Source organism: Bos indicus x Bos taurus, chromosome 14, assembly GCF_003369695.1.
Source record: "Bos indicus x Bos taurus breed Angus x Brahman F1 hybrid chromosome 14, Bos_hybrid_MaternalHap_v2.0, whole genome shotgun sequence".
In the NCBI taxonomy this organism is placed as follows: Eukaryota; Metazoa; Chordata; class Mammalia; order Artiodactyla; family Bovidae; genus Bos; species Bos indicus x Bos taurus.
In genome coordinates, this window is record NC_040089.1 from 31,248,344 (window position 1) to 31,260,605 (window position 12,262).

General features: G+C 37.7%; 1 protein-coding gene and 1 pseudogene across 2 annotated transcripts in view; one reads left to right on the top strand and one right to left on the bottom strand.

Annotated features, from left to right (window-relative positions):
• The window catches only part of LOC113904228 (serine/threonine-protein kinase Sgk3), a 110,305-nt gene that overhangs the window by 11,969 nt on the left and 86,074 nt on the right, over positions 1 to 12,262 (top strand). The window lies entirely within an intron of this gene.
• On the bottom strand, positions 3,654 to 4,800 carry LOC113904229 (annotated as a pseudogene).

The window sequence follows — 12,262 nt, forward strand, 5'->3', positions numbered from 1 at the left end:
AGAGAACGGGCAGAATTGATTTATAGGTCACTCTGATTACCATCTACTGATGAGGCTGTGGTTAAATGAGTTTTGAAAACTGGCCTTTCATTTTTACTGTAGGGTTCTGAGATGGTATTCATTTTTCATTTAGAAACTGCTGCCAGACCTCAGGAAAGAAGCTGACTGAAAATGTTTTAAATATATTACTTCCCTAATAGAAAGGAGCTAAAATCCTAAATTTAATTCCTGAATATGTTAAATTCTGAACCTACAGAATTTGAATGTCTTATTTGTTATCTGTAGAGCTGTCAAGTTCCTACTGTTAGCAGCCAATATCCAATGAACTTTACCAACTCTAACAAATCCTGTTGCCATATTCTAAAATCCCATATTGGCGATAGCCAGCCACATTTATATTAATCCTTAGAAAGAGAGCCATCCGCAGATACCATCTACCATTTTGCTGATTCTTGTTGGGTATTAGCTAATGCAAAAATATTGTGTCTTGCCAGAAAATATTCTTTAAAGGATGCTGCTGTTGCTGCTTTCAGTCGTGTCTGACTCTATGCGACCCCATAGACGGCAGCCCACCAGGCTCCCCCGTCCCTGGGATTCTCCAGGCAAGAATACTGGAGTGGGTTGCCATTTCCTTCTCCAATGCATGAAAGTGAAAAGTGAAAGTGAAGTTGCTCAGTCGTGTCTGACTCTTAGCGACCCCATGGACTGCAGCCCACCAGGCTCCTCCGTCCATGGGATTTTCCAGGCAGGAGTACTGGAGTGGGGTGCCATTGCCTTCTCCGTCTTTAAAGGATGAGCTCCTGTTAAACAAGTAGGAATGAAAGAACATTTTATGATTCTATTATCTAATAAAATATACTTATGTTTTGAACAAATGGTGAGAAAGACACTGAGGAAATTCACACGACTAGAAAAGTTTAAAATGTCACAGAGGTGAATGGAGAAGACAGAATAAACCCATAGCATATTCTCTTGCATTTAATATTTTTTTAAAGAGAAAAGCAGCTTTATTGAGACTTAATTGATATGCCATCGAATTAATCACTTTAAAGTGTACAATTCGGTGCTTTAGTCACAGAACTGTGCAGGCATCATCTCTATCTAATTCCGGAACGTTTTCATTATCCCCGCCAAGACCCTGGACTCATTAGCAGTCTCTCATCCTCATTCCCTGCCAAACTCCCCCCTCTCCCCGCCGCTGCCGCCGTGCCCTCCGTGCTCCGCCTCTGACAATGATCAGTTTACTTTTGGTAGGTATGTGCTTAGTGGCTAAGTCGTATCCGACTCTTTGCGACCCCATGGACGGTGGCCCTCCAGGCTCCTCTGTCCCTGGGGATTCTCCAGGCAAGAATACTGGAGTGGGTTGCCTTGCCTTCCTCCAGGGGAACTTCTCGACCCAGGGATCGAACTCCGGTCTCCCTCACTGCAGGCGGATTCTTTGCCATCTGAGCCACCAGAGAAGCCCTTTTGGTAGGTGTGTTTGCCTATTCTGGATATTTTGTAAAAAGTGAAATCTTACAGGAATTTTTAAGACTTGGTGCTTTCACTTACATGGCTTGGGTTCAGTCCCTGGTTTAGGGAACTAGGGAGTGCTTGGAAAGTTGCTTGGACCGGCCAGAAAAAAAGTGGAATCTTAGAATATGTGGTCTTTTGTGACTGGTTTGTTTTACTTAGCATAATGTTTTTGAGGTCCATCCACATTGTAGCATATAATACTTCATTTATTTTTAGTGCTGAAAAATGTTCCAGTTTTTCAGTTTATCATATTTTGCTTATTCATTTATATATTAGTGGATAGTTGGATTGTTTCCACTTTTTGATGATTATTAATAAGGCTGCTGTGCATATTCATGTGCAGGCTTTTGTATGAATATGTATTTTCATTTTTGGGTGTATACCTTGCAGCAGAATTGCTGGGTCATGTATAACTCAGTTTAACTTTTTGAGGAATTGCCAAACTGTTTTCCAGTGTCTGCACTGTTTCCCAGTCCCACCAGCAAGGTTTGAGGGTTCAAATTTCTCCACATCCTCACCAACATTAATTATCTGTCCTTTTTGGACTTTGGTCATTTTAGTAGGTTTGAAGTGGTATGTCACTGAGGTTTTGGTTTTCATTTTCTTAATGGCTAATGATATTGAGCATCATTTATGTGCTTGTTGACCATTTGTAACCTTGGGAGAAATGTCTGTTCAGTTCCTTTGTCCATTTTTTAATAGGGTTATTTGTCTTTTTTGCTGAATTGTAAGAGTTCTCTATATATTTTGGATGCAAAGATTATATGATTTACAAATATTTCTCCTATTTTTGTGGATTTTCTTTTACTTTCCTAATGGTTTTCCCTTGAAGCACTAAAGTTTTTAATTTTGATGAAGTTCAGTTAATTTTCTCTTCTGTCACTTGTGCTTTGATGCCAGGTTATTCATCTAAGAAATTATTGCCTAGCCCAAAGTCACGGAGATTTACTACTGTGTTTTCTTCTAAGAACTGTTTCAGTTCTTACTTTTAGGTTTTTGATCTGTTTCAAGTTACCTTTTGGTTATGATGTGAGGCAGGGAGTTCAACTTTATTCATTTGTATGTGGATATTCAGTTGTCCTATGTTGGCATTCATTCGAAAATCAAATGACCATAAAGATTTATTTCTGTACTTTCAATTTTATTCTACCCATCTTTTTAAAACTTATTTTTTGAGGTATAGTTGATTTACAATGTTATATTAGTTTCAGGTGTACAATTCAATACTTTTCTAGACTATACTCCATTTAAAGTTATTATAAAATATTAGCTATATTACCTGGGCTGTACGTTACATCCTATATCTTATTTGTTTTATGCCTAGTAGTTTGTACCTCTTAATTCCTTAATCCTATCTTTCCTCTTCTTCCACTGTTCTCTCACTGGTAACTGGTAGTTTGTTCTCTGCGTCTATGAGACTGTTTCTTTTTTAATTGTACCCATTAGTTTTACTTCTTATTTTTTTTTTTTGAGAGAGAATGCTTACAAGTATTTTATTTGAATAAAACCATTATAATGGCCATTAAAATGATGGGAACTATGGTGCTCATTATGAAAGGAAGTTACAGCATCACTGTATTTACAGAAGAGGAGGCAGCAAAGGTGTACATCTGTAGGTGAAATAACATTGTAAACTCAACCCATATTAAATACAATAAAAGTAAATAGAGTCAAAACACACCTTTATTTACATGTGACTGAGAAGGAAGGGAACATTACGGAGTTAAACTTTTGCATAACGTGTAATGTTTATGTTAGCAAAGCCTTTGAGTTTGTGGAAAATGACTGTGTGCCTTAATCTCACCCACCACTAGATTAAGACACTAAAACTGAGACCGATTCCTTCCTGATTTTACAGCTTTATTTTTGATATCACTTTAAAAAGACACCACTATGATTGTGAAGATGACTCATACCTATAGAATAATTACCAAGCACCACATTCACATAACAACAAAAACCAAACGAGATATACTATGATTGTTTTACCTTTCAATTACTACTGTGTACAGTACGTCATAAGTAGGCAGAGTGGTGCATTTAGGAACTGATTGTACTCCCTGTGTAAAATTTTAGGAATGAGCACATCTGAGTGTAGGGATACTTCCTTATCTTACAAATTAAAAGCAAGCATTTTCTACATAAAATTTTTATTTCTGTGTGAAATAAAGACAACTCCTGAAGGTCTAACAAGGAAAAAAAGATACAACATTCAAAGCACTATTAAGTCATGAAACAAAGATGAATCTGAGGTAGAAGTCAAGCGATATAACCCACAACCTTTTTAGGGGAGTATTTATTCCCAGCAACCATCATGTCTCTCCAGTAAGATCTAATTTTTAAAAAGTTCCAAGTTCCAAAAAATTTTTTAAAAGTCCCAAGTTCCAAAAAAAACAGTTTCTACAATCAGATGTACAGCTATGACCAACAGAAAATACAACATAAACTTTTGTCATGTTAGCAGAGTAAATAATTTTACTAAAAGTTGCTGACACTTCTATCAGTAGTAGCCATAGGGAGGCCTTTGGTTGTAACCGTATTGACAGGGGTAGTAAGGTTCTTGTCTGTGCTGTGGGCAATTGTTATTGATATCCCAAGATCGTCCATGCCGTTGGTTGGATCGATTGTCACTTGGCCATCCCTGTCTGCTGTCCCTACCTCTAAACTGTCTATTATCTTACAACCGATTGCCTCTATTTCTCAGGTTGCCACCAGCTCTGATATTTCATTCCTCAACAATCAGAGGAGACTCAGGAGGGTGTTTCCGGTATTCTTGGTATTCTTTGTCATCTTCTGTGAATCTGTTGGCAAACATCTCTTCAAAATTTGGAACAGCTTCAGAAGTGTCAGTCATTCTGAAATTCCCAGGGATTTGAGGCGGCTGTTGTGTTTAATGTTTAGATTGTGTGGATCTCTGGTCCAGGGTGCTGGCACAGGACCTCTGTGTACACTCCTTCAGCTCTCCCAGGTAGCAGTTAGTTTTACTTTTTAGCTGCCACATATACGTGGAAAGCTCTTTCTGTCTTAATGCCAGTGCCACACTGTGTTAACTAGCTTAGTGTGGCTTTGTAGTAAGTTTTACAAACAGGAAGTATGAGTCCTCCAACTTTGTTCTTCCTTTTCAAGATCACTGTCTTATTTTGGGTCAGTTGCATTTCCGTATGAATTTTAGGATCAGCTTGTCAGTTTATGAAAAAAATGGCAAGGAATTTTGACAGGGATTGGATTCACTCTGTAGATCAATTTGGAGAGTATTGCCATCTTAACAGTATTTAGTCTTCGGATCCATGAACCTGGATTGTTTTTCCGTATCTTAAAGTCTTCTGTAATTTTTTTAAAATTTATTTTTATTTTTGGCTGCGCTGGGTCTTCTTTGCTCCGTTTGGGCTTTCTCTAGGTGGTGAATGGGAGCTACTCATTGCAGTGTGTGGGCTTCTCATCGTGGTGGCTTCTCCTGTTGGGGAGCACAGGCTCTTGGGGGCACGGGCTTTAGTAACTGCAACTCGCAGGCTCAGTGGGTGTGGCTCGTGGGCTCTAGGGCACAGGCTCAGTAGTTGTGGCACATTAACTTCGTTGCTCCATGGCTTGTGAAATCTTCCTGGACCAGTGATCGAACCTGTGTCCCCTGCATTGGCAGTTGGACTCTTATTCACCAGGGAAGTCCTATAATTTCTTTTAACAATTTTCTATAGTTTTCAGTGTACAAATCTTGCACTTCATTAAAATTTATTCCTAAGTATTTTATTATTTTTGATGCTGTTGTTAATGGAATTATTTTTTTAATTCATTTAATGTTTACTTATGCTACTGTACTTGATTTTTTGAGTATAATTTATATAACAATATATTAATACAATGATTTTTGAATATTGAACTTGTATTCTAAATTCTTTAAAAAAATTTTTATCTTTAAAAACTCTTAATTGGAGGATAATTGCTTTACACTATTGTGTTAATTTTGGCTGTTAAACAATGTGGATCAGCCATATATATACATATATGGCTCCCCTCCATCTTGAGCCTCCCTCTCACTCTTCCATCCCACCTCTCTAGGTCATCACAGAACACTGAGCGAAGCTTCCCACTAGCTATCTATTTTACACATACTAGTATTCACACTTGCTGAACTTATTTATTAGTTTGAATAGTTTTTTTGGAGAATTGATTAGGATTTTTTATACAGTCAGTCCTCAATATCTGGGAGTCTTGCATCCCCAGATACAGACGGTGGACTGTATTCATGTACTGTTTTATATAAGGGCTTCTGGGTCCAATTGGGTATCTGCAGGGCCTCCTGGAACCAATCCCCTATGGGTACTAAGAGACAACTGTATATAAGATCTTATCTCTGCTCATAGAGATAGTTTTGCTTCTTCCTTGTCAATCTTTTAATCAAAAATTTATAATTTTTTTCTTTTTATAATTTTTTTTCTTGCTTGGTTGCTCTGGCTAGAACCTTCAGTGTTAAAGAGAAGCCTTGTCTCATTCCTAGTCTCAGGGGAAGAGCATTCAGTCTTTCACCATTACATGTAATGTTAGCTGTGGTTTATTTGTAGACACCTCTTATTAGCTTGAGGAAATTCTATTCTATTCGAAGTTTATTATGTTTTTATAATTAAAGAGTGTTAAATTTTGTCAAATGACTTTTCTGCATCCATTGAGATGATTGTGTGGTTTTTGTCCTTTAGTCTGTTAATACAGTATATTACATTGATTGGTTTTCAGATGATAAACCAACTTTGAATTCCTGGAATAAATCATATTTTGTCATGCTATATAATCCTTTTCATATGTTCCTGGATTTGGTTTGCTGGCATTTTGTTGAGGATTTTTGCTCTTAAATTGATCTATAACTTTTTCTTTTTTTTGTGATATCTTCATTTGGGTTTGGTATCAAAATAATACTGGCCTCGTTGATGAGTTCCTTTCTTTTCTTTTCTATGGGTGGTGGGAGATTTTGTGAAGGATTGGTATTAATTCTTCTTCAAATATTTGGTAGAAGTCACCAGTGAAGCCATCTGGACTTGGGCTTTTCTTTGTGGCACTTTTTATTTTAAATTACTAGTTCAGTTTCCTTACTTGTTATGTATATATTCAGATAAGTACTATTTCTTCTTGACTTAGCTTCATAGCTTTTTTCTTCCAATGAATATGTTCATCTGGTTATCTACCAGATAATTTGTTGTATACAACTGTTAATAATATTCTTTTAAAATTCTTATTTCTGTGAAGTTGGAAGTAATGTTCCATATTTCATTCCTTATTTCAGTTCAGTTCAGATGCTCAGCAGTGTCTGATTCTTTGTGACCGAATGAACTGTAGCATGCCAGGCCTCCCTGTCCATCGCCAACTCCTGGAATTTACTCAAACTCATGTCCATTGAGTCAGTGATGCCATCCAGCCATCTCGTCCTCTGTCATCCTCTTCTCCTCCTGCCTTCAATCTTTCCCAGCATCAGGATCTTTTCAAATGAGTTAATTCTTCACATCAGGTGGCCAAAGTATTGGAGTAGTCTTCTTTCTTTTATTCTTGATCAGTCTAGGTAAAGTTTTTCCAATTTTGTTAAAATTATTTTGAAGAACTAACTTTTCATTCCATTGATTTTCTCTGTTGTTTTTCATTGATTTCTGCTCTAGTCATTATTACTTTCTTCCTTCTGGGGTGGTGGGGAACAGCAGTTCAGGAGAAAGCATAGATCAAAGAGCAGACAACAACTACAGAAGAATCAAACAAGAATGTGACAGTGGGAAATGTATAGGAGTAGAAGGAGGAAGAGGAGGAAGTAGTACTGAAGTCTTTATCGGTCCTTGGCAGAGAGGCCAGTACCCAGAAATGCACTCCTAGGCTTTCTAAATCTATATATGCCTCTGGGATGGAAATTCCTGAGAGTTAAGTGTATTGTTGGAACACAGCCTCTTCTGAAGTGTAGTTATTGCAGTAATTGAATTACCTCTTTCCACTTAGTTCCTGTAGCACGCTCTGTTTTGGCAACACTGAATGTCCAAACAAGTAGATGTGATTCTTTTATTAAAATCTTTTTAGCTGACTTAGAGAATAGATAATAGATATGAAAATGCTTGCCATAGTTAAGGGCATAAAGTAGGCACTTGATAAATGTTGGCTGATATTAACTTGTCCATAACATTCTATAGTATTTAATAGCCTACACTAGGGAATTTGCAGTGCCTAGGTTATAGTGTTTGATCTGCCAGTAATTTAAAATGATCCTTAGCGAATGACTTTATTTTCCTTGACTTTAAATTACTCAAAGTTCTATCTACCTCTAAAATTTTACAGTTCTATTCATGTAGAAAAAAAGCTTTAACTATAGATTCTTCTTTTAATAGAGGTAGAAGTTGTTATTTTTGTTCTCAACTTTTACAATTTTGACTAGGGTACATTGCGTGAATAAGACTCTTTATAGCATTATCTAAAGCCAACCACTGATTTGTTTGAAAACAAAGGGTTTCTTTGCAGTGTCATTTAGCCTGGCGTTGCCATGAATCCAAGAATTATTCTACGCTAATCAGAGAACAGTAATGCAGTTGTATTTAAATTTAGAGTTCCACCGTCATTCACAGAGACGAATGGAGGTGAACAAGTACTTCTAACTTAATTTGCAAAAGTTATAAATGTATTGGTGGAATTCTCTGCACGAATCATAGTAAAAAGCAGATTGGAAGCTTGGCCGAGATCGTAAGAGGCTGTTGGAGAAACTGTTGTTGCCTTTTGTTGTATTTGTTTTCTGAATCTGTGTGATTTTTTTAATAAAAAAAATTCATAGTCATGTAGATTTTAGAAGCATTCTTAGCATTTTGAAATGTTGATATATGGTGTGACAGAGAATGAGACTGTGTGGTTGGTTACCTTAGCTTTTAAAGGAAGCCAATGCCTGACTTTTAAATGCTGTGCAGAATCAAAATCAAATCAAAACTCCCTTGTTGTCCTTTACACTCACTGCATGTGATACTGACACTTGTGTATTCTGGTTCCCACATGGGTGCTAGTTTTTCCCACACCAGCCAAGCCTGAGACACGAGCTGGATGTCCTACAGTTTAACTCAGTGCTGACACTGTCTTCTTGGAGCTTCCACGGGTTAAGGGTTTAGTTCTGTATACCTGCACTCCCACCCTTCAACTGCTAGTTGCAAATCCAGGTTGTTACCTGGGCTTCTGACCAGAGGCTATAAATCATTTCTCCACCACTCCTTTGGGTTCAATTAATTTGCTAAGTGGCTCTCAGTACACAGGAAAACAGCTTACTTACTAGATTACCTCCAGGTGCACCAATTTGGAAGCTCTCCCAACCTCTCCTGGGATTTTTTTGGAGGCTTCATTGAGTAGGCGTAGTTGATTAAATCATTGACCATTGGTGATCAACTCAACCACCAGCCCCTTTCCCCTCCCAGGAGGTAAGGGGAACTAAAATCTCCCATGTTTCTAATTTATCAGATTGATTGTCTTTGCAACCACTTCCCAGCCTTAAATTACCTAGGGGCTTTCTAAGAGTCATTGCATTAATATAAAGTCAGATGTGACTGAAAGAGACTTATTATATGAATAACAAAAGATACCTATTTCACCTTTATCTCTCTTATCACTTAGGAAATTCCAAGGGTTTTAGGAGCTCTGTACCAGAAACAGACAGAGAGTGTGTGTGTGTGTGTGTGTGTGTGTGTGTGTGTGTGTGTGTGTGTGTGTATACATGAAAGTGAAAGTTAATCACTACATTTGAAATTGAAGTGATGTGTTCATCACTCAGTCGTGTCCAACTCTTTGTGACCCCATGGACTGTAGCCTGACAGGCTCCTCTGTCCATGGAATTTTCCAGGCAAGAATACTGGAGTGGGTTGCCATTTCCTTCCCCAGGGGATCTTCCCGACCCAGGATTTAATGTGGGTCTCCCGCATTACAGGCAGATTCTTTACCATCTGAGCCACCAGGGAAGCCCTGTTTATCCCACAGCGTAATTAAATAAGAGCTGAAGCCCTTATTTATGTGGCTTATTAAATAAGCCCTTATTTATGGGCTTATGTGAAGCCCATTTAAATATATCAATTTTTATATTTATATTTATTTGTATATCTTATAAATATGTAAATGTATATTTATATATCTTAATAGAAATCACAATCTCATAGTACTGTGCCTTGCTTAAAAATTATTAAAGTTATGAGAACTAAAACAGTTTTTTTTCTACCTATATTAAAAAAAAATACACTTTAAATATCCATTTGAGCTTTCATGGGAAAACTGGGAGGCAATCATCCAAGTGTAACTGTGGGTTTTTCTTTTTTTTTAATTTTAAATTCTTGCTATTAAAGTTCATTTACCATAATTCTATGTACACAGAATTATGTTTAAACTTAAGTTCAGTTTTAAAAGGAGGGAAAAGTGGCAAACAAGTTGCGAAACAGTAACTTAGGTAATGGATGTTGGTAATGAGTCATTACGGTTTGTTGTGTAAGTATGTACAGAAATGAGAGGCTCTATCAGGCATGCACCATGCATGCTAAGTCACTTCAGTTGTGTCCAGGATCTTTGTGATCCTATGGACTATAGCTTGCCAGGCTTCTCTGTCATGGAATTTTCCAGGCAAGAACACTGGAGTGGGTTGCCATGCCCTTTTCCAGGGGATCTTCCTGATGCCTGGATCGAACCCATGTCTCTTTAGTCTCCTGCATTGGCAGGCAGGTTCTTTACCAGTAACTCCATCTGGGAAGCCCCTATCAGGCATACAGCTCTCCTGAAATAACAGATTCCCCAAATCCTTAATGAAAAGGACAGTGTACATGTTCCATGGAAGTCACTTCTCATGCACTTTCTAATCATTAAAACAAAGCCTGGGTCACTTGGAAAAGGTTTTGGGTAAGTGGTTGTGTTGAAAACTAGGTATTTGTAGGGTAATTCTACTCTGCTCTACCCTGGTCACCATTTGTCCTTAAACCTTTCTGGGACCCACCTGATCTAGCCCTGTCTATGTGGGTAGGATTGACTTTCAGACTCATTTTTCTTGGTTAAAAAAAAGATGCAGGAATAATAAGCAAGGAGCACTTTCTCATTTCCTCTGAGGTAGTTAGGTACAGACTTAACATTTTCAACTTAGAAAGCAATTTTATTTTATTGTCTGTCATTAAAGTTTACCACTCAGGTTTCAATTTTTATGTTTCTCGTATAATTAAAGCAGAATGAGTCTTTGGACTGTGGTATTTAATAGAACCTTTAATTGAATCTTTAAACTTTAGTGTAATTATATGTAAAAATAGAATGTTTATTTAAAATGGGTATGTTATAAAATGGAATGAGTGTCATTGACAGGCATTGTTGTGTACAGAAGTAGCAGGTTGCCTCTGGTGACTCATCTGTTTTCAACTTCTGTGACAGATTATGCTAATAGTGGCTAAGAATGGGGGTCTCCAGACCATAGTTCAGATAGTGGTTCATCGGTCACTTAGTGTAGAAACTGACTGAGCCTTTGTAGTTGACTGGTCACCTCATATCTTTAAAAACAGGCTAAAAAATGGAGGAAAAAATTTGCCCTCATTCTATCCTGCATACCAGGAAAGGCTAATCTTCTCAAAGCTCTTTTTAAAAATTGCATGCGTACATTTCCTAACCTACAATAGCTCTTTATGAGTTCAAGTCCAAACTCCTCACCCTGTCCTGCCTACCTAGACTGATTTTGGGCAGCACTTCTACAGAATGAGTCTGTGCAGTTAGATCAGTTTACTTCATGGGCAGAGGAGGCAGGAAATCTGGATTAGTTGTTCTCCTTTGGAGCAGATTTTGACTTTTCAAATCTAGGCTTTAGAATCAGTGTATAGAGTTTAAAGGTGTGTGTTGGTAAACTAAACAGAATCTTTGTATTCACTAAATATTTATTGAATCCTGGTCTGTGAAGTCAAGTGGGCCTTAAGAAGCATTACTACAAACAAAGCTAGTAGAGGTGATGGAATTCCAGCTGAGCTATTTCAAATCCAAAAAGATGATGCTATTAAAGTGCTGCACTCAATATGCCAGCTAATTTGGAAAACTTAGAAATGGACACAGGACTGGAAAAGATCAGTTTTCATTCCAATCACAAAGAAAGGCAATGCCAAAGAATGTTCAAACTATCATACAGTTGTACTCATTTCACATGCTGGTAAGGTAATGCTCAAAATCCTTCAAGCTAGGCTTCAACAGTAGTGAACCAAGAACTTCTAGATGTACAAAATGGATTTAGAAAAGGCAGAGGAACCAGAGATCAAATTGCAGACATCCGCTGGATCATAGAAAAAGCAAAGGAATTACAGAGAACTATCTACTTCTGTTTCGTTGACTATGCTAAAGCCTTTGTGTGGATCACAACAAACTGTGGAAAATTCTTAAAGACATGGGACTACCAGACCACCTTACCTGCCTCCTGTGAAACCTGTGTGCAGGTCAAGAAGCAACAGTTAGAACCAGACATGGAACAATGGACTGGATCAAAATTGGAAAAGGAGTATGTCAAGGCTGTATATTGTCACCTTGCTTATTTAACTTATATGCAAGTACATCATGTGAAATGCTGGGCTGGATGAGTCCCAAGGTGAAATCAAGATTGCAGGAAGAAATATCAGTGACCTTAGATAGGCAGATGATACCACTCTATACCCTCAAGATGGCAGAGTGGAAGGACATGTGCTCATCTTCTCTTGCAAGAACTCCAAAATCACAACTAGCTGCTGAACAACCATCGACTGGAGACTGTTTGATCCCACCA